The 22560-nt window shown below is 34.0% G+C and overlaps 1 protein-coding gene across 3 annotated transcripts in view; it reads left to right on the forward strand.

The window, feature by feature from the left end:
* The first annotated feature begins 4109 nt into the window (after positions 1-4109).
* The window catches only part of LOC145248163 (E3 ubiquitin-protein ligase XIAP-like), a 163577-nt gene continuing 145126 nt past the window's right edge, over positions 4110-22560 (forward strand). For all 3 annotated transcript variants that reach the window (XM_080109999.1, XM_080110001.1, XM_080109998.1), the window contains exon 1: positions 4110-4233. The gene's annotated coding sequence lies outside the window, so the exon portion shown is untranslated. The remainder of the gene's footprint in view (positions 4234-22560) is intronic.

Here is a 22560-nt window from a genome sequence, read left to right on the forward strand (position 1 = left end):
GCTTTACAGTGTTTTATGTACTTTACGATGAAATGCTTTACAGTGTTTTATGTACTTTACAATGAAATGCTTTACAGTGTTTTATGTACTTTACAATGAAATGCTTTACAGTGTTTTATGTACTTTACAATGAAATGCTTTACAGTGTTTTATGTACTTTACAATGAAATGCTTTACAGTGTTTTATGTACTTTACGATGAAATGCTTTACAGTGTTTTATGTACTTTACGATGAAATGCTTTAGTGTTTTATGTACTTAATGATGAAATGCTTTACAGTGTTTTATGCACTTTACGATGAAATGCTTTACAGTGTTTTATGCACTTTACGATGAAATGCTTTACAGTGTTTTATTCACTTTACGATGAAATGCTTTACAGTGTTTTATGTACTTTACGATGAAATGCTTTACGGTGTTTTATGTACTTTACGATGAAATGCTTTACGGTGTTTTATGCACTTTACGATGAAATGCTTTACAGTGTTTTATGTACTTTACGATGAAATGCTTTACGGTGTTTTATGCACTTTACGATGAAATGCTTTACGGTGTTTTATGTACTTTACGATGAAATGCTTTACGGTGTTTTATGCACTTTACGATGAAATGCTTTACGGTGTTTTATGCACTTTACGATGAAATGCTTTACGGTGTTTTATGCACTTTACGATGAAATGCTTTACGGTGTTTTATGCACTTTACGATGAAATGCTTTACGGTGTTTTATGCACTTTACGATGAAATGCTTTACAGTGTTTTATGTACTTTACGATGAAATGCTTTACAGTGTTTTGTGTGCTTTACAATGCAATGCCTTATAGTGTTTTCTGTGCATACAATAAAATGCTTGACTGTGTTTTATGTGCTTTACAATCAAATGCTTTACTGTGTTTTATGTGCTATACTATTCAATGCTTTACAGTGTTTTGTGTGCTTCATAATGCAATACTTTACTGTGTTTTATGTGCTTTACAATGCAAGACTTTACAGTGTGTTTTGTGCTTTACAATAGAGTGCTTTACAATGTTTTGTGTGCTTTACAAGGCAATACTTTACAGTGTATTGTGTACTTTACAATGCAGTTCTTTACTTTATGGCCAATTTTTTTTTTTTACATGGGCAACGAGCAATTTTTTTTTTTAAAATTACATAATGTCTCTTTGATGTAGGAATGAACACAACTAAACGTAAAATAAGCACCTACAGTTGACCCCCTCTCCCTGACAAAAATTCTGTTTACACTTTTTGAAAGGGGGTGCTCATTTTACGTTAAACTGTGTTCATTGTACGTTGACTCCCAACCCCCAACATAAAGGTGGCCATACTCATTTTCGCTTTTATTTGTTAAAAAGAAAGCGCCCTAAAAAAAAAAAAAAAAAAAAACGATGACCATAAAGTGGGTGTTCATTTTACGTTAAAGTTTTATAGAAAAATGATCCCCCTATTTTAAAAACTATCATTTCTTCATATCTTGGAAACTACTCGTTTGCCGTAATTTTAAACGTTATTTTCGTTTACAGTGCCACTAGCAGTATCAGAATTTTGTGGGAATTTTTTACAACCCTAACACAAAACTGCGAATAACATACAAAACTCGTCATTTCTCCGTTTAAAGTGGGTTGTTTATTTTCTTTATGGAATATACTTCCAAAATAAACTATTAAAACTATTTAAAAAATAATAGAAATATTATTTTTTTATTGCCGGCATTTTGTAAACACTTTTTTTAAATAAAAAATAATATTTCTATTATTTTTTTTAAACAATTTTAATAGTTTATTTTGGAAGTATATTCTCCAAAATTCTGACACCTACAGGGCCACGACATTTACCACAAATAATTATTAATAAGCTTTTGGGATAACAAAAACGGTCATAAACTTTTAAAAAGTTTAATCTATTTAACGCTGATATAAATATTGCACAGTAAAATAGTTGAACTGAAAAGATTAATGATTTTTCTTATTTAGAATTATTTAAACAAGGGATTCCGTTTTTACGATATCGCTTTTATTAAATTGTTAGGTGAAAGTACATAATATTTTCACCATACTCCCCATTTTAAATAAGTTTCTAAATAATAATTTATTTCAGCACATAACTTAAATTACATGTAAAATTCATTTTTATATACATACTTCCATTTTTATTTTAAAATACGTTCTAAAAAAAAAAATAAAAATAAAAAAGGCGTTTTTTTTTTGTTTTGTTTTTTTTAATATCTCAAACATTTTAACACTTACTCTGCTATATTTTGATAGAGTAAAATCCTTTCTTTTTATTGCATTAATCCACTGGTAAATTAGTTCCTTTTTTTGGGGGGAGGGAAATGAAAACACGGTAACTTTTGGTCCATTTTCGTACTTACCTTGGCATTTTGGAACTATACATCTCGACGGCATGTTTAAATTTATTTAGCCTTCCAAAACTTTAAACCAACTTCCGGTTTAGTCATGAGACATGTGACCAAATTTCAACAGACCGATGTTCATGACGTCACCAGACTAAATTATAGTCGTCGCTAGGCCATCATATTACGATAGCCACGGTAACGTCCGCACGAACAACTGAAATTTCGTTTAAGAACCACCGAATTTGCGTGGGTGGGGAAAAGGAATGTACGCGCAGCTGAAATGATGTTTATACATCCACGCGCGCGTAACTGGGTTTTACTGTTAAGGCAGCACGCCATTATTTTGTTTTGAGTAAGATTCGATGCGCGCGTCGGGGCTACGATATAATAATATTAATTTCAAGAGTTTGTGGGAGCCTTTCCTAGTCTCACACAAAAACACACGTTCACATCTCAAGCTATATTACTTGTCATATACATACGCGCACACAAACATACACGCGCACGTCCACACACGTACATATATTCACGTTCGTGTATATACACTCACATTCACGTGTATACACACACACGCTAACGTACGCACATATGGACAACGTCATTTCCCCTTTCAAAGGAAATCCACACATGCGCAAAAGACCAACGGAAGCAATTATAAAAGCAAGAGCAATAAGCAGCATCTTCCCTTTTCGGACCAGCTCTCCAGCTGAGAGGTTCGGCGAACCAGCCGCCTCCCGAAAGGGAGGCGTGTGCCCGTGCTTCACGCCACTCGCTGCCATGTGGGGCAAAAAGCTAACAGACAGTACATACACTTTATACGTTTTCTATCACCATGGCCTGAATTGACTTTTCCTAATTCTCTCTCTATACTGTAGTATAGAGAGAGAATGTAGTATAGAGAGAGAATGAGGAAAAGTCAATCCAGGCCATGGAGATAGAAAACGTATAAAGACTTTCCTATATAATGTATATAGACTTTCCTCCTCACCAGCTAATAGCGGGAGACGCACACCAAACTGGATTGACTTTTTCTCATTCTCTCTCTACAACAATAGACTTTCCTTCTCACCAGTAAACAGCGAGAGACGCACGCCAAACTAAACACGTGTAGTACTCTTTTCTTTCACTTGTTTCTTCACGAAATAAATCCTAATTCGTTTAATTCAATTTAACACGTAGTTCGCCTTTTTCTCAATTCAATTCATTAGTCCTAATTTGCACCACCTCTACAAGTTAAACACACTTATTTGCGAAATTTCTTTGGAGAGAATTAATAATTCTCAGGATTACTTGAAATGGCTTGAAGTCAATGATGTTCGATATGTTATTTTCACATAAGTAAAAACTAATTCAAACGCCAAATCAGCCCATAAACCGGTCAATTTGACTTTGCCTGTAGTGGTGATTTTTACCAAGTCGAGGATACGTATTCAGTAAGTAGTCTGACAAAGCCTGGGACATTTGAGTTAGGTGACCGTTTTTTGTTTGTTTTGTTTTTCTCGAGCCTTATGCAGTTCTAGGCGGCTCGGCTCACCCTCCCAGGCTTTACTATCTCCCTTTGATCGCTTGAGGCGCTCCTACCGACAAATACTGACAGAATGCCCAGACATTTTTTGTAGTTCAGAGTGCTTTTCCTCTTGGGCGCAGACCTTGTGATACATCTGGCCGGTGTGTATGTGTGTGGGGAGGGATTTAAATACTAGCCTAGGATTCGGTTACGCACCCCCCTCCCCATACTACAACTATCAGGTTTTAGACTACGTTTTGCTTCGTTTAGTTTCACTTTTTATGCTTTGTTGCACTGCGTAAACTTCGTGTTCTCTGTCGGACTTGACAAAACACAGCATCAATAAGGCTGCAAAACAAACCAAAAAATAGGTAACTTTTTTTTTTTTTTTGTTCAATGCAAAAGCTTTCATTAACTGACACCTTTGTTTTTTTTTTTTGTTTTTTTTACGTTTTCTTGGCTTCCTATTTTCTGTCCGCTTTTAAACGTTTCCTCTTTTGGCGCCGACGAAAGTTGCACTCAACTGGTGTTACTATTGAGGAAATGGGTGTAGCAATTTGAGAGTATTTTTGGGGCGCAAACTTGAAACGCTTATATAAGAATAGAATTGTTTTTTTTTTTGTTTTTTTTTTTGTACTCTACACTTTATCGCCAAAACTGGAGACGCCATTTTATTTCGCGCACCTGCAATTTAAATGCAAGGGAGAAATCATTGTTTTAAACTATGACCGAAGCATGAAATAAAAAAATTAAAAAAAATTAAACTGGAGAACGATTGCTTCCAGGAAGAATAAATTAACCTAAAATTAATATTTATTACTTTATTTAATGTTTACAATTATTTATTTGTTAGAAAAAAAAACACCAAAACAAAACAACAAAACACTATTTTATAAAAATTCAATGTTGCTGCTGTCATTACAAAATTGTTTTTTTAAAATTATATTTTCTTACGCAAGCTTTTCAATAAATGTTTTTACAATTATATTTTGATAAATTTTTATACAATAAATGTTTTGGCTTTGTTTTGGTTTTCAAATGGCGCTCTCGCCCAGTTTAAATCATTATGAATATGTCATTTCATTTTCTGTTTTTAATAAAAAAAAATCAAACAAAAAAACAAAAAAATGTTCCAGGAAAAACTTTCCCACTCTCATTAATTAAATCGAAACATTTCCAATTAAACAATTATGGATATATGTTCTCTTTCACTTCCTTTATTTACGTTTTTCTCATAGTTCTTTCGGGAAGTTTAATTTTTTTGTTATCCAATTTCGGCGATAAAGCAGAGAAGTAGTGAAGAAGCACCTTTTCTTTTCTTTCTTTCTTTTTTTTTTTTTTTTTACCTAATAGTTCCCTAATTTACCTTCATTAATATACACGACACGGGTAAATGAATGTTTTGGGTTGGGTAATAATTAATATGTGACACTGGTTTGATTTTTATTTTATTTGTATAATTGAGAAAAGGGTGTTTGTTAAGATATAGTCGACAAATTGATTATTTTAATATATCGTTTTAAGCAAAAGTAATATTACGTACTTAATTGTCATGTCGAAAGTATTAATATATCCAAAAGTCCCGAAAATCCATCGAGTAGAACAACTATTATTGTCTTCAGTAAAGACAAAAAAAAAAGCATCGCTATAGACAACAAATATTGCAGCCATGAACAAGTAATCTAAAATATTCATTTCCTCTGTGCATAGACTTCTACTGCCTACTTTATAACGTCTACGAAAAATGCAATTTTACCCAATTTTCCGTAAACATTAATTTTAACTATGAATAACTTTCTACTGGATGATTTTTTTCGTAATTTTTGGATATATTACTATTTTCGGCATGACAATTAAGTAAATAATATTGTTTCTTGCTTAAAGCAACATATCTTTTAAAAATCGATCTGTCGACTATATCTTCTTAACAAGTACGGAGAAAACTAATAATTCCCTATACTTAAAAGAACAAAACAAAACAAAACAAAAAACATCTTAATAATTCTATTAGAGACGTAAACCATTTTATATGAAATTCCGTTGGGAAATTAGTCAAAAACAATTCGTTTTACTTATTTATGACCTATTTGCGTTCTAAAAAAAGATTTTATACTAAACAAGGCCACGCCTATGAATAACAAAAATTCAAGTCTTTTTATCTGCGTTTCTCTGTTAGAGACTAGTACGCCCTATATCGTAGTCAACTTCAACACCTCCTATTCCCACAAACGTTTTCGTTGAGCTAATGAAATTCGTCACTATGCCAGTTGAATTCAGTTTTATTAACATCATATATAGGCAGATCGATGGGGTTTCTATGGGTGCTTCCTTGAGACAATATTTTCGTGGGTTTCCATGAAGAGTATGTTATCTGTTTTGTTTGTTTATTTGTTTGTTTATTTGTTTGTGTGTCTGTGTGTTTTGTTTTGTTTTTACCAGACATTTACTTTCGTTATGCTGTCTGTATTTTTGATTGTTCAACAATGAGACGAAAGCGGGCCCCTTTTTTTTTTTTTTACTAGAGGCCGTTTACATATAGTATTCAAGACCTATTTATATATATATATATATATATATATATATATATATATATATATATATATATATATATATATATAAAACTACTTGAACTTAATGTGATTTTTATGTGAACTCCCTCTTCTTTTTGCTCTCTCTCTCTCTCTCTATCTATCTATCTATCTATATATATATATATATATATATATATATATATATATAATCTGCATTTCATATTATTTCTAATCATAATTCTTAACCTCAATTTAGCTTTGTTGAGCGAGGTTCGAAACCGGTTAGCCAACCCTTTCATTATTTATATTTTTTAATTCGTCATGTTTGAAAATAAAGTTGGTCTATATATAGCCATAATTAGATGACAGCATACAATTATTTTAGCAACCTACACCGTTGGATTTAAGTTGCCATAAAGAAAAGAACAGTAACATAATAAAGGTCAGTAGCTTTTCTTGGAGCAGTATATCTTCAAAGGGAAATCGCATTTGCCATCTGTGCAGTTCTAGGTTTACCCCATCCCAGGCTTTAACTTCTCCACTTATCAGGGAACTGTAAGTAAAATAATTCTACAATAGAAATGGTTGAACGCGGATTATTTTACTCACAGTCATTATTTACAGGAAACGACGGGTGAATTAAAGGGTGGAGAGAGAGAGAGAATGTGTAACAGACGAAATTGCAACAAACACAAGCTGGAGATTTTGAATATACTTCATTCCTGGCTTGTCCAATCAGAAGCCAGTTCTCAGTCACGTGACCGAGTTTATAAACCGTTAAACCGGCAACACATTCTTTCTTCCTTGATCTTGGACGGACCTGTCCTTCCCAACTTCTCTCCTGGGACTTCACAGAACTCATCCGGCTTCGGGGCTCGGGGTTCGACTAAGGCATGAATACAAACAAGCCAACATAGCTGTCTCGATACACTGATTTCAATGCGATACAGTACACACAAACTCTTTCTTATCCTACAGTACTGTCTGATTTTTCGTGACACACGTTAATCCCATAAGAACAGACGTTCTTGGCCTTCGGGCCAAGAAAATTTAAGTAAACAAATGACTTTTTATAAATTTTTATGTTTACTAATTTATGTTATTGTTTAAAAAAATAAAAAGAAAGGTAAATATGAATAATCACTCCACCTTCGAAAATTCTGTTTTCAGGGGGCGCTGCTGACAACGAAAATAACGTTTAACATTGCGGCAAACGAGTGGTTTCCAAGATATGAAGAAAAGTTAATTTTAAAAAAAGTGGGGGATCACTTTTCTATAATAATTTAACATAAAATGAGCACCCACTTTGTGACCACCATTTGGAGGGAGAGGGGCGAGGTTGACTTTCTTTCCACCCTCGGAAAATCCTTTAAAATTACCACGGCCGCCATAACACCACCGCCCTCCACCGCCTTCCACCAAATGTAAATAGAATTTTTGTGAATTCTCCAGATGCTGTACTTCAATTTCTTATTCTCTGTCAGTGGAGGAGCAATAATTTTTAGGAAAGGTAATTGTTTTAGCTACCTAATAAAATATGTTTAAAGAACACAGCATAAAAGAACACAAATTTCTTTTTAACAGTAACAACGAAGAATATTTTATTTGTGGCAGGAACTGGCATTTCGGACGGTGAAAAAGAAAGTTTTTTGCAGTCGTCGTCGGTCAGCCAGTACTGTGTTGTCCCCAGCTAATAGTAGTTCCCTTCTAGTGGAGGCCGTCAATGCTAAAGCAAGATGTCGGATGGATAGGGGACGAGAGAGGATAGATGTTGTTAGGCTGAAGGTCCGGTTCTGACTGACTGACGTTCCCTCAAGACCTTTTACGGAGCAAATGAATCAATGTGCCCGCCCTGTTAACTGATAGGTCAGCCTGTGGTCGAAGAACTCAGAGAGAGGGGCATTGATTCACCAGAGAAAATAGTTCTATGTGACTGCTACACCTTCACGACTGAGACAATTTTTATTTTTGTTACTTTTCTCCACATTAAAAAAACGACCCTGGTGTCTAACTCCGTCCCGTGGGGAGGCATTGTAAATAGGAATTTTAGGGAAACAAATGCATCATGGCTACGCACCATAACTTCAACACACACGCATAGCAATACTTCTCATTCAACAGGCTTGTTGAATCTTGAATCTACGTATTCACACAGGAACATTTTCCACAATTAACCCGTTTCCTTATTCTTCCTAATGAAGGTAATCAATAAAGCTGTTTATTAAATGTTAGAATGAGACTCCTCAATTCCATTTAAGCATTTTGGCGACTCCCGACCTGATGGCAAACATGCAACGTTCTTCGAGATTTTATTTTACGAAGGTGTCTTCTCTCACTCCCTCCTACTTTCATTATGTAGACTCCGAGGAAAGATATCTTCACTTGAAAATATAATGCCCCCAGGAGACTTTCGGCAACCAACCAACTTTATCAACTTTTCTATTCCTTTCTTTGAAAAACTACACCCAACGGTGTACGTCACTTAAATAAATACATGCCGTTGTTATTTATAAAGGGTTTTGTTTTCCTTTCGTGTGGCGGTTCTTTCGTGACAAGTTATAGTTTTACAGTCTATGCGAAAATTAAACCTCTATATCTTTCAAACACGGTAGTGTTTGAATATATGGTTAAGTATTAGTGTTACTCATTGAGAACTGCTTGAAAGTTCTACCGCTCACTCATTTTGCGACCAAATTACAAACAATTTTTACAGTTCATACGTCACCTTCTAGGCTATATTTAAAAATTAAATTTTTAAATTTTCGCTCATTAAAACAAAAATTATAATAAAATTACTAGTGTTCAAAAGTATTCACAATAAGTAAGGAGCGTGAGAGACAGTTTCTTCTGATTGGCTGTTGGTTGTCATAGTAACATTTTCGTCGTCGACACCTTCATAAGTCATTAGCGGGAATTTCGCTCGCATGCCATCTTATTTGAGTTAACAAAAGTTATGCTCTTTACCGCACTAGGGTTGATAATATTTCACTTACGACGTCGCCCGTTAATTCTGTTTCTCTCTTTTTTTTGTCGCTTCTTTCTGTTTATTTACGTAATGACGTCTTTATTTTTTTTTTTTTTTTAAGTCAATTTAAGAAGTTGGTAATTACTTTTTTATGGATTGTTGACAATGCGTATGATATTGAACACAAAAAAAAGAAAATATTATTTCAAAGCAAAGCCTGGAAAAATCATGAATTGCGTAAAAAAATGCAAGCATGAAAATTAACATAGTTAAGGTTATGCTAAAAAAAAAAAGGAATAGTTGTTAAAACTGGAAAAGAAAAAGACAAGATATTCTAGTAAAAAATATAAATTTATAACTTAAAATATTGCAGTATTAATAAAAAATTGATTACATAATATTAAATTGAATTGAATTGAAAAAAAATTCCCAATGCTGCAATATTTTAAGTTATGAATTTATTATATTTCTTACTAGAATATCTTGTCTTTTTCTTTTCCAGTTTTAACAACTATTCCTTTTACTTTTCTAAGCTTAATCTTAGCCATATTAATTTTCATGCTCGCATTTTTCTATGTAATCTCTCTCTCTCTCTCTCTCTGTATATATATATATATATATATATATATATATATATATATATAGTCTTTGAAGTTTTTAACCTTTAAAACTATGCAAAAAATATTTTTTATCATTCGTTAGAAAACCATCTAGTCAGTAAGTCATTTAATCACCTGCAATCACTGCATCAACTCGCTCTCGAATTTACTATAATACCAATAATTTATTTTTCAAGGGATCATCAGTTGTTTACCAAGAAACATATATATATATATACATATATATATGTGTGTGTGTGTGTGTGTGTGTGTGTGTGTGTGTGTATATGTATGCAGCCTTTGAGATTTGGAAAAAAAATCACTCGGCCACCGGTCGAGTGTAAAGGAAAATTTACTCGCCCTAAAATATTTTTACTCACCCGACTTTATGTCTTTGTTTCAGTCAATAATAGTAAATAATTTTACAACAATTCAAGAAATTACCGTGTGTATAATCTAACAAGAAAATATTTTATTACTACAAACATTTCAGTAGATATTCAACAAAACGTTAAAATACAACACCAGTTTCTTTATATAGCATCATTCATATTATTGTTCCATAGAAATAAGAATCATTTCTTCGGATGCTTGACGGAACGATGGGTTTTTTCCTCTTTCAAATGTTCGTCTTTACTTTTGTAAGAATGAAGTGTATGTAGATGTAGCGTCGAAAATTTTTTTTCCAAATGAATTTTAAAATCAGAGAGCTAAATGAAGGCGACATTTTGACTACAAGCCAAATGTATAAATTTGACCTCTTGTTGACCTTTACCGTGACCACTCTTTTTTCAATACGATATTCCAACGGTCTCACAGCTAGAGATAAAAGAATTCACAAATGATGAGACATAGGTCATTCTAAGTCGCCGCATATTTGAGGGTCGTAAAATAAATGAGTTCCCCCCCCCGTTTCTTTATTTAAAGAAATTTTATTGACTGGCGGGCGAGTGATTTACGACTTTTAGTCACCCCAATAAATTTTCAATCGACTGTGGCGACCGGTCGTGTAAAGTCTCAAAGGCTGTATGTATGCATATATATACATGCATATATATATATATATAAAGCTCCGTAGCCAACGATAACATATGTACAAACATGAAATTGCCTGAGCATATTATTATTATTATTATTATTATTAAGTTAGTATGAACGAGAGAACTAGTATGGTAAAATTCAGTTGTAAACAACACTCTTCTGAAAGTTGAAGTGCGGGTGATATTCAGGACATAATTAAAAGAGGAAAGATGGTGGGAGAGGATTGAAAAGTGTAAAAGATTATGTTAGAACCGAGGAGATGTCGTTGAAGGAGCATGTAGTTAGAAGTGAGGAGGGGATGCTTAAGGTTGTGGCCAATGAAGTGGAGGTATGTGAGATCAAGGCTGATTATGTGAAACGTATGGATAGAGAAAGGGCAGAGGAACTGGCTTGGAAGAAAATGCATGGAAGGTTCTTCCAGGATATAGCAGAAGTGGCTGATGAAAGATCATGGCAATGGCTTAGAGCTGTGTATCTGGCTAAGAGTACTGAAGCTTTTGTTTGTGCAGCACAAGAGCAGGCATTAGGAACACGATTGTTCAAAAAAGTGGTTCTAGGAGAGGAAGTTGCTGCAGAATGCCAGATTTGTGGTAAGACCTCAGTCAATTGCGCACCTTGCAGCAGGGTGTAGTGGACTGGCCCAGAAAGAGAGAGAGAGAGAGAGTACCACAAAAGACACGATCGCATGGGACTCCAGATATATTGGGAGGTGTGTAAGAGGGTTGGGGTTAAGTGTGCTGGAAAATGGTTTGAGGAGGTGCCTGATGAAGTGAGAACAAGTGAGGATGGCAAGGTAGAGGTATGGTGGGACAAAAGTGTCATAACGACCAAGCAATTGGAACATAATCGTCCGGATTCGGTCGTCATTGACAAGGTCTCAAAAAACTGGCAGATTGTAGACTTTTCAGTACCTTGGGACAGGAATGTGAGAGAGAAGAAGAATGAGAAGTGGAGCAATTATGCTCCATTGGCCTTGGAGATAAGGCGTATACACGGGGTTAAAACAAATAATCCCATCGTAGTTGGTACACTAGGAGTAGTATCAAGCTCTCTGGAAGGACAATTGAAAAAACTACAAATTTTTGGCGGCCTTCAGACCTCTGCAATTATAGGTACCACCAACATCTTTAGGAAAACCCTTGATCTTTGAAGCTCCTGGTTTAAAGCCGGGATTAAAGGAAATCCTTTGGAAATAAATTCCAGTCACCTGGTTTAAAAATATAGAAAACAAAGATAAATGTACGTTTATACAGTTCGACATCATAGACTTTTATCCCTCGATATCCAAAGAACTTTTTAACATTGCCCTAGAATTTGCCGAGGCATACACTGATATATCCTCGGAAGAAATCAACATCATTAAAAAATGTAGAAAATCAGTTCTAATAAATAGCAATAACCAATGGATAAAAACTAAAATGAAAAATTTGTTTGATTTGGTGATGGGTGCCAGGGATTCTGCATAGGCATCAGATCTTGTGGGATTATTCATTTTATATACCCTCACAAGCATATTTGATACTACGGATATCGGCCTATATAGAGATGACGGACTAGCTATAATAAAAAACTCCAACAAAGTCAAGGGAGATAACTTTAAGAAAATCATACACAAGGAAATGAAAAAATTAGGCTTACAAGCACACGTATCAGCTAACATAAAAATAACAAACTTCCTGGACGTCACATTAAATTTAGATAAAAACACATATGAACCCTACTTAAAAGATAACGCTACTCCAATATACGTAAACCCTAAGTCCAATCACCCACCATCAATTATAAAACAGATTCCTAACTCGATCGTAAGTAGACTCAGTAATAACTCAAGCGCTGAAAATGCATTTAACAGGTCAACCAACATCTATGAAACAGCCCTAAAAAATAGGGGATACAAAAATATCGATATCAAATATAAGCAACAAAACACCAATAACTATAATAAAATTAAAAATAGAAGAAAAAGAACTATAATTTGGTATACGGACCCATACAATCAAATGTTAAAAACAAAACTTGGCAAGAAATTTCTAGATCTTATTGAAAAACACTTCCCCGCAACCAACCCCGTACACAAAATTTTCAATAAAAATACCTTAAAGTTATCCTACAGTTGTTGCGAAAATTTAGAGATGATAATTAAAGCACATAATAACAGAATATTAAATAAAAACAATGTAAACAACAACAAAATGAACAATAAAAAAGTAGACACCATGACAAAAATAAAACTAACACTAGCAGAAATAATAATAATAATAATAATAATAATAAACCAACCCCAGACAAGAACAACCATACTATAAATAAAGATACTAATAACAAACAAGATAAATGCAACTGTAGACACCGCACACTTTGCCCACTTCAAAATAAATGTCTAATCAAAAGCGTAGTTTACCAGGCCACAATATTTGTGAAAGAAACCCTGAATAACAAGAAATATTACGTAGGTATGACTTCCTTAGATGTCAAAACTCGATATTATGACCACAAAAGTACATTCAACAATAAAAAACACCGTATGAAAACAACACTAGCAAATAAATATTGGGAACTCAAGGAAAGCAGACATTCGCCGGTAGTCGAATGGAAAATAATAAGACAAGCTACCACGTGTAGGGACCTAGACGACCCATGTAGATTATGCCTTCATGAAAAATTTGCTATCCTGTACTTTAAAGAACCCCAACATCTATTAAACTATAGAAGAGAAATAGCAAACAACTGTGTTAACAAGATAAAATTTACTCTAAGATAGCGATACAAAATAGTTTTAAAACTAACAAAAACAATAGAAAATAAACAAATACATAAATTAAATAAACATGAATATACATAAACGATCACACATATATGTATGTATATATATGTGTATATATATATGTATATATATGTGCATGTATGTATGTACACATATATATATTTATATATAAGCTAACATTAAAAAACAAAAAACAAGAAAAAACACTAACCTAGATTTAAAACAGATCAAGAAACTAAATATCCAGGCTAAATAGAGCACATACAAAGGAACAGGTCAACCAGAGGTCAAATAGGCCTTTGTTCGATAAGTGCATGCTCATTGGCTGATAGCAAGGGTGCGGTGGATACTAGAAACCTGATTGGCTAACTAAAATCTCAATAGAAGATGCGCATATAAAAACGACAAACAACCACAGAATTCGCGCATAAGCCTGAAGAGTCCTAGAGTGGATGAAACGCGGAATATTTAGTGTAGCTTAATCGTCATATATATTTTATAACTTACTAACTAGCTCTACCTACATATTGAGCACTTTTGAAGTAAATACTTAAAGTTTACGCATAAATCTATACTTTCGTATATTAATTTTATGTGAGTAAATTAAGTAGTTTATATATATATATATATATTCTTCATAAGTTTTAGTTTCGATTCAAGCTGATGTACCCAAATCATATGGATATATTTTTTTATTTTTAAAATCACAACTTTATAAGATATAAGAATTGATAGAAAATTGACTCTGTATATAGAGAGTATATATGTGAAATCTGCATACATTAAAATATCATATTTAAGTGTATTTTACGATTGGACTATGTCGAGCGTTTCTGTCAGCTTAGATAAATACTTTTGCAATTTTAACAAAAGAGCTACAATAATATCAGGGCGTTTCCATTTACGCTGGACATCCACAGAATGCCAACATGAATACATTACACGTGAAAGAGTCCGTTGTGGATTTCCACAGGTCCTGCTAGTTATTATTATAATTATTATTATTATTATTATTGGCTCACAAGGAGCTTTCACACAGGTCATCAAAGATCTCTCCTTGAAAACAACCTATGGTGTTCCCTGGAAGTTGAGTGACAAAAAGTATCCCCAGGTTTCCAGTACTCTCCACCTTTTTCGATAACATTTGCAAATGAAATTGCATTATCGCAACAGCTGCTTGCCATTGATTTCTCGTTGGCAGCGGCTATTGGTCTTCACTGGCATTTGAGTGGCAATAAGCCTCCCCAAGGTTCCTGTTCTGTTCGCACTTATCCAGCGGAGGCTTGGTCAGTTCCTCAGTCTTTCCTTCCTCCTTTACTCTCCGTAGTTATTTGGTCTCACTCTTTTTTTTTGGGGGGGGGGACAGTGATGTGGCAGTGGGAGGATGGGGTTGGGGTTTAGTTAGAGAACTTATAGATATGCGGCTTCAGTGTTTTTGGTTCCATATAGTGTTTCATGTTTTGCCTTTGCAGCAGTTTGTCTGGTCCGCGCTTGTTGCTCCTGTGTGTCAGTTTCCACATTCAAGGGTTCTTCTTCTTCTTCTTCTTCTTCTTCTTCTTCTTATTATTATTATTATTATTATTATTATTATTATTTAAACAGTAATTTCAATTCTGTTTTCATAAATATATTTTTAATAAAAAAATCTTTGAAGTTCAATGTATTTACATCCATATTACGCTATTTGATCACCAGTTTTTGATGATGTGTTCTACACCAGCTTTGTGGTTTTACTTTATGGTGTTTTGCAATGGGAGAAGTATTTTGGGAGTGAGCGGAATTTTCAGTGAAAAAGATTTGCATGTTTTATAATAAAATGTGAGAAAAACGAGAGACATATACGGTAAACAAAATAAAATAATGACTTCAGAAGGCATATATTCACAAAATAGATATTTTATATATGTTTAAAATGGAAGTTTACAGCAATAGAAAAAACATAGAAGGTTCATGAATATTTTTAGAGTTATGGTAAAAACAAGGCCAGATTCATTAACTGAGACATTGAAGAAGTCTGAATCGATCAATTAAGGTCCTTGCTTTACAGGGGTTAGGAAAATTGTATTCAAAACTTCTCAAAATTTATATAAATTATAATATATTATTCCTATCAGTTTTGTAACTATTATTATGTTTCTAAAAACTTACAATTGGTTGATGGATTTAATTACAAACTTAATCATAATAAGTTAGAAATTATACCCCTGCGGTTCCCTAATAATTAAATTATCTTCATAATTCGTGTAAACTTACTTCTAAGGAGATAAAAAAAAAAAAAAATTCGAAACTTTAGAGTGCCAGAACATGACAATTTTTACACCTGATGAACGTTGAAGGTTACATCGACCGAAATATTGTGTAAATAACATTAAAGATGAAAGCAATTTTCCGATTAAGCTGTAGTAGCCAAAACTCGCTACAATCACAGGCAGGAGCTAATTCTCTCGAGATTTGAAATCCATTTTTCCCTGGCTTATCCAATCACAAGCCAGCTTTCAATTACGTGGCTGAGTACATAAAAGGCAAAATCACAATCCAGGCCACACGTGAGTAAAACAACCTAAAATGGCGACCTTCTATTTGTTTCCACATGCGATACCCAAACAAACATTCTTTATCATGTTAAAGAACTGCTTTCATCGATACACCAACACACACAAACACACATCCATGACAACACGCAAACACACTGATTACCTTTCTCTTTCTTTCTCCTTCAATAGGACTGACTAATGTCTAATCTTCGTCTCCACATTAGGAACTCTATTCACAGCTACTATAAATACAAGCGTGCATGAACACTGACCTCTCTTACTAACCCGTTTCTCTCTTGTACATGCTACTAACGAAGATAACAAATAAAGTTGTTTATTAAATGTTGAAATGAGACTTCTTTTCATTGCCTTCATATTTTCCGATCAATCTAAACAATGCAAACATTCATACGTCATTTCAAAAATTCAGAACTGCATTTTATAAATGTGTCATGTATTGATCGTTTTCTGTTGTTGGTGTTTTTTTTTTGTTTTTTAAGATTTTGAGTGTATTTTGTATGAGACAATTTTTCATTTTTTTTTAGTTTTATTTTGAGATTCTGTTTATCTAAGCATAAATCCATCTTGTTAGTCTGGTTGTCATTTTCGGACAATTTCAACTTGCCAGTATTGTTCTAGTGTTCATACATTAATTATTTCACTTTTTGATTGTGTGTCAGCTTTCAACTGCAAATTTGAGCAAAGTGGTTCTCTTTTAAGACACTTCATACACTCCTGCTCCTTGATGGAACATGTGACATCCCTGGCGACTGAATTGCAAAGTGATTTCTACAAATGCTAAAATGCAAATAATCCTATTAGCTTACACTCTTTTTTTTTGTTTTTGTTTATATGAGATATGTGGCAACTTAGTCCTGAATTTATTGTGGTTTCTGATTTACTGATGTTTGAACTGAATCCGGTGTGAAATGGTGTCTATTGTGTGTCGCATAGTGATTCGGTTTTGTATTTGAAACGACGCACACCACAGGAAACTTATGATAATTTGAAAGCAACGTATAGTAATAATGCCCTTTCACATAAGCTTGTAAAATGCTGGCATCGTGAATTCGAACATAGCCGGAAATCTGTAGAAACATTTCCCAGACCTGGTCAATCTCTTCTGCCATTGATGAAGTATCTATCATTCAATTTGAGGATGGCATTTTAGAAGATCGACGTGTGATAATTTGATCAAGAGATCAAGATTATTACAGGGTTGTGGAAACTAATACGTGACCATTTGCATATGCACCAAAAGGTCTGCCAGATGGATTTCCAGGTTGCTGGTACCTTTATAGAAACGAGAATACGCCAAGTGCTTGAGGACAATTATGGAGATGTGCCAAAAAGATGAGTCAAAGTTTTTCAAAACATTGATTACATAGGATGAAACTTGAGTCTATCACTTTGATCCGAAAACTATCAATTCAGTGGAAGCACTTGACTCCACTACCTCAAAAATAAGGCAAGAATGCAGCCCTCAGCTGGTAAGGTCACAGTCTTCTTAGATCAGGATGGAGTAGTGATGACAGATTTTATGACAAAGGTATCATCATCATCATCATCATCATCATCATCATCATCATGCAGTCTGTCAGCCTTGACGATGACTAGTCAGGGCCTCAGTGCTTTATCCTTTGATACAAGACTTTCCACCTTGGCTCCTAACTTGCTTGTGCAGTTTAGGGGTAGTATTTGTTGTGCATCAGATAAACACCTTCTGAACCTCCAATGCTCATTTCTAGTGGACCAAACCCGCAATGACTAGCAGCAGAGGAGGTCGTAGCTTCTGACTGAAAGTAATCTCAGTGAGGTAGACAGTTGCCCTATCGTGTCCGCTACTATGCCTTTTCTATATAACATCTACAGAAACCTATCATGCTTCACTTTTTGCTAAACTTATAAAGTTTACATGCGTAATAGTAAATCGATTTTCTCAAAATAATTCATCATATAATAATGCTTGACATAAAAACATTTTAGTGCTTATACGCAGTTTTTTCTTGCAATCCACTGACGCCATAGTTTAGTGACTTTGCTCCTCAAAATTTTATCCTCGATCATGACTTTGTGATAAAAGTTCTAACTTATTTTTTTAAAAAATTTCTTTAAATTTCGTTGAAACTCTTGTTTTTCAAACATTCCATGAGCAGAGTTTCTTTTCTAGAATTGTCCGTTTATGGAACACAATACTGTTGGACTGCTCCCCGGCTGACTATAACATGGCTGTTTTCAAGTCCAATGTAAATAAGTTCTTGTTAAACCGTCCTCTAAAATAATTAAGGCCTATTCAAGTTCCACCACTACTGATCATCATAGTGTTGTTTTACTATCGACTTAGAACTTATTAATCCTTATCCTAGAGTAGCCACTTGGCCTTGATAAGTGGTGACCCTCAAGTATATATATATATATATATATATATATATATATATATATGTTAAATATGAAAACTAATGGCTACACATATGCAAATATGTTTCAGTGACCACCCTGCTATGGAAAATCACATCATATTTGCATATGTGTAGCCACTAGTTTTCATATTCAACATATTCATATTGCTCTGTCTAAACATTGAGCACTCTTTGGTTGACACATTTTGGTTTTGTTTAAACAATACGACCAATAATATATATATATATATATATATATATATATATATATATATATATATATATATATATATATATATATAAAATAAAAATTACAATTAAATTTACCAAAATGATCCAAGATGGTAAAATTAAAGTATATTATAAATATTACAGAATTAATATTTATAAAGTTATCTCAGCCGGATGTATATTTAAATCACATTTATTTGATATATGGTACGTCTACACGTGTTTCGTTGAATGGTATACAAAACAACTTATCAGAAACCCATATAAATCCATAAGATAATTTTTTAAAGGACCAAGGTGGAAGAAGAAACGGAATTCTTTTAAACTCGTAAGAGTAAGAACTAAAAAGAAATGACTAATTCTAGGTTATTTATAGATTGTTTCAGGAAGAAGATGACACTCCAGAAAAAAACACACATGTCACGAAGGTAAAATTGTTGCGTGTATACATGTGTGCGCACACGCACACACACACACACACACACACACACACACACACACACACACACACACACACACACACACACGTACATACATATATATATGTGTATATATATATATATATATATATATATATATATATATATGTACTAGCAGTTCAGCACGGCTTTGCTCGGGCCCTATGTACTGTTCATAACTTGCCTTACGTGTGAATACACTTTATGTAAGATTTCAAATGTTTAGACCAAAATTTGTCTGAGTAATTTCGTAGAGACCGCAGAGGTCAATATGTTTTTAACTTTGACCATAATTTTAACCTCTTAATGTGTATTTGTTTGGTTTCAAATCAAAATACAAAGTTTTACCTATGTCCAAGTTAACTACATCTAAAATTTCAAGTCTTTAGATCCAAAATTGGTGGAGTAATTCGATAGAATCTGCAAAGGTCAACCCTTTCAACTTTGACCTTTTGGCAGTCAATTTTTCGCCTAAAACTGATTAAAATGTTTGCCGCATGTCTGAATACCTGTTATATAAAAATTACAAATTTTTAGACCCTGAATTGGCAGAGTATTTTCCTAGACACCGCAAAGGTTAAATCTTTTGAACTTTGACCTCTTGGAAGCTCAAATATTCGACCCAAACCGATTAAAAAAACTTACCCTATCTCTGAATATCCTTTATGTAAAATTTCAAATGTTTAGACCAGACATTGGCTGAGTAATTTGGTAGAGACCACAGAGGTCAATTTTTTTTTTAGCTTTGACCCCAATTTTGACTCCTTCACATTTATCATTTTGAGCTCAAATCAAATTACAAACTTTTACCCATGCCCAAGTTACCTACATCTAAAATTTCAAGTCTTTAGACCCAAAATTGGCGGAGGAAATCGATAGAATCTGCATAGGTCAACTCTTTCAACTTTGACCTCTTAGCAGCCAAATTTTCGCCCCAAAACTGATTTAAATGCTTGCCGCATGTCCGAATATCAGTTATCTATAAATTTCAAATGTTTAGATCCAAAATTGGCTGAGTAGTTTGCTAGACATCGCAATGCTCAAATCTTTTGAACTTTGACTGTTGGTAGTCCAAATTTTCGACCCAAACCGATTAAAAAGCTTGCCCTATCTTTGAATACTCTTTATGTAAAATTTCAAATGTTTAGACCAAAAATTGTCTGAGTAATTGTGTAGAGACCGCAGAGGTCAATTGTTTTAAACTTGGACCCCAATTTTGATCCCTTAACATTTAGTTTTTTGGGCTCAAATAAAACTATAAAATTTGATCCATGTCCAAGTAACCCACATTTAAAATTTCAATTGTTTAGACCCAAAATTGGCGGAGGAATTTGGTAGAGTTCTCAAAGGTCAAACCGTTGAACTTTGACCCCTTGACAGCTAAATTTCTGGCCGAAAACCGATTAAAAAGATTTTTCCATATCTCAATACTCCTTTCGAATCTCTAGACTGAAAATTGACAGAGATATTGTATAGGGAATTGTACACACACACACACACACACACACACACACACACACACACACACACACACACACAGGCATTGTCACTTTTATATATATACTAGCAGAGGTGCCCAGCGATTCCCGGGTGTTTGGAGGTGTATATTGGGCAAAAAAAAAAAGTGGTAGTAGGAAGGCAGGCTCGAACCCGTACTGTAAAGGAGGAAAAGAACAGAAAAAAACCTGACGTCTTTGCTATTATGACTACCACCAAATCGGAAGTAACGTAGGTTTAAATTAAGGCTAGACAATCGAAAGGAGAGGATGACTTTCAAAAATATCGACGAAAAAAAGCGACCCCTCCCTATAGAAAAGTGCCCAGTTGAAGGGGAAGATATTAATTTTTTAGCCAATTTTTCGATATTTGTCGTCTGAAGGGTCGAGCTTTAAAACGATACTGATCTTGTAAAAATCCGTCGCCTCTGTCGAAAGTTTTAGACAGACATGCAAACATACATACATACATTTATATATTGGTAACTCAAATGTTTGACCCAAACCGATGAAAAAGCTTGCCCTATCTCTGAATACCCTTTATGTAAAATTTCAAATGTTTAGACCAGAAATTGTCTGAGTAATTTGGTAGAGACTGCAGAGGTCAAATTTAAAAAAGTTTGACCCTTATTATGACCCCTTAACAGTTATTATTTTGAGCCTAAATCAAGTTATTAAGTTAGATCCATGTCCAAGGAACCTATATCTAAAATTTCAATTGTTTATACCCAAAATTGGCGTAGTAGTTTGGTAGAATTCTCAAAGGTCAAATCGTGGAACTTTGACCCCTTAATAACCAAATTTCTGGCCGAAAATGGATTGCAAAGATTTTTCCAAATCTCCATACTCTGTATATCAAATTTTGAGTCTGTAGACTGAAAATTGAAAGAGTTATTGTCTAGGGAAATATACACAGATAGACACACAGACAGACAGACACTTTCTCTTATATATATATAAAAATATCGTTAAACTCACTACTTGTTCAAGCAGCCGCCAATAGCGTAATGGTTAGGAGCCTTGACTGCCGTACAAACGGTCGGGTTTCAATCCTGGCTTGAGGTAGTTGCCTGTCTAGCCGCACTGATGAGCTGTGAAACAGCGAAACAGTACTGTATGTGGATGACTATAGTGCTCCTCACCTTGAGTTGAGCATATTGAAAAGTGAAACACGAATTACCATTAGCATATAAGCGACGTTCTTTGTGTAAACAAATCGAGCGGAGGTATTTCAGACGATATTAAAAATATCGTTAAACTCACTATTCGTTCAAGCAGCCGCCAATAGCGTAATGGTTAGGAGCCTTGACTGCCGTACAAACGGTCGGGTTTCAATCCTGGCTTGAGGTAGTTGCCTGTCTAGCCGCACTGATGAGCTGTGAAACAGCGAAACAGTACTGTATGTGGATGAATATATATATATATATATATATATATATATATATATATATATATATATATATATATATATATACTAGCAGTTCTGCCTGGCTTTGCTCGGGCCTTATGTACTGTTCATAACTTTATGTACGTATATATTAAAAAGTGTGAATATGTATGGCAATGTCTTTCTATATAATAGGCTTCCTTAACTACCATAAAGAAAAGTTGGTAGAGACCGCAGACGTCAACTTTTTTAACTTTGATCCCAATTTTGACCCCTTAACATTTATTATTTTA

This window comes from Euprymna scolopes, chromosome 26 (genome assembly GCF_053919585.1).
Source record: "Euprymna scolopes isolate OS-2025 chromosome 26, ASM5391958v1, whole genome shotgun sequence".
Classification (NCBI taxonomy): Eukaryota; Metazoa; Mollusca; class Cephalopoda; order Sepiida; family Sepiolidae; genus Euprymna; species Euprymna scolopes.